Source organism: Echinops telfairi, unplaced genomic scaffold, assembly GCF_000313985.2.
Source record: "Echinops telfairi isolate 266 unplaced genomic scaffold, ASM31398v2 ScPeMD7_3533;HRSCAF=4204_0, whole genome shotgun sequence".
Lineage (NCBI taxonomy): Eukaryota > Metazoa > Chordata > Mammalia > Afrosoricida > Tenrecidae > Echinops > Echinops telfairi.
Window position 1 is genome coordinate 42,495,071 of NW_022107431.1, and position 1,942 is coordinate 42,497,012.

The window sequence follows — 1,942 nt, forward strand, 5'->3', positions numbered from 1 at the left end:
CGATTGATATTCCATTATGCACAAAGATGTGGCGGACATAACAGAGCATGAAGCAGGGGCTTCTCTGGCCTCAAGGATCCAAGCTTCTACTTTGAATTGATTGTACTTGGTCATAGAGATGAGTCTATATTTTCTCCCCTTCTTGGCCATCATTCAAATTCAGAGGAAATTCAATAAATGTTTATTCTGTGACTTAGTGCTGTATGCCAATGGCTTCCTTTAAATAACGCTTCTTCATATCCACACCTTCCTAATAAGCAATAACTATTAGAAATGCATTAGAATATATAAGAAATAATATATTCTAACAAACAATAACTACTTCCTACACACTCCTTCTCTCAAACAGTAACCACCTCCATGTTTGCCTCTGTCCAGTACATGGTGTTTTATGTTGTGTGGGGAGTGGGAGAAGAAGAGGAGGGGGCAGGGAAGTGATAATGCAGCATCGGTCCTGGCAATGAGATTGGAGTTGTTTGTTTGGGCAGGTGAGGGCCCATAAAGTCTCAGAACCATGCCGGAGAATGAGCGAGACCCTACATACATGTTGTGTGTATGTGTGTGTATGTATGTATGAAGGTAAAGGCAAAAGGATCTGGTGAATGGGTAGTGGGGTAAAGATTCAAAGAGACTGACTGTGAACAGAAAGGGAAGGAACAGCTCCTCCTTTGTGCGTGGCTTCTAGGCATACACCTGAGAATCAGAATAGTCTGCACCAGCTCCTGCCCACAGACTAGGCTTCCTGCAAGCAACCCCGCCCCTCCACCTTATGAGTAACTCTCTAAGCACTGAAGTCGGGAATATCAAGTTTTTCACTTGGTTCCCTCTCTATATGGACAGTATGCTCCAGAGCTCAGAGCAGTCTATATGAGCACCTTTTCATTCAGCTATTGCCAGCATTATGGATTTTCACAGGACTCCCTGAGTGGTGTATACAGTTATTCTACTCAGTTGAGAACTAAAGATTGGAGGTTCAAGCCCATGCAGAGATATTTGGACCTGCTATCCACCTGGGTAAAATCAGTCATTCAAAATCCAGTGAAGCACAATTCTACTCTGATACATATGGGTCACTATAGAGTTGAAATCCATGGCAATAATTAGCTTATATTTTTGTGATGTTCATGGTTTTGATGTGATAAATTCTTGGTTTTCTTTTACTTTTCACTTTTAAATTGCATTGTTTATGTTGTATTAAACATCTTTTGAAGTGATCGAAAGATCGTGTCCTCTTGAGCACTGTCTTTCCCAACCTCAGGCAAGAGCCTTGGCTGCCATGAACTCTTCGCAGACATCTGTAAAATCCCTTAATAAACAAATAATCTCACCCAGGTCTATCATTTTGTAAGTCTGGATTTTCTTATGTAGGCTATTCCTTCTTACAAATACTCCCAAAGCCCCTTTATATTAGTAAATATACACCAAGCCCCAAACAAACAAACTTATTGCCAACAAGTTGATGTCAACCCATAGAAGAAGTTCTGGTGGTGCAGTGGTGACAAGTTGGGCTGCAAACTTCAAGGTCTGCGGTTCTAAACCGCCAGCAGCTCCGCTAGAAAAAGACAAGCCGTTCTACTCCCTGTGAGGCGGTACAGGGCTGCAAACTCACAGGGGCAGTTCTACACTGCCCTATAGGCTTGCTATGAAACACACACACGTGACTTCCGGGAAGATGGCGAGGGAGTGACACATACCAGAGGGACTCCGCAGAATTCAGCCCAGGAGAGTTGCTTAGAATGAAATTCAATGCTGCTAGAACACAGGAGGAGCATCATAAAGATAAGTAGGCACAGACCCACGGGGTTTTGAGGGGCTTGGGGCTTTTGGCTTACCTCAGTGGAGGCCATCTGGGGCTTGACCTTGGCCCTACCACTCTCTCTGCCAGAGCCAGGACAATTTGGAGCCCGTCGGAGGGCTTGGTCTCAACACAGCCACAGGGGAA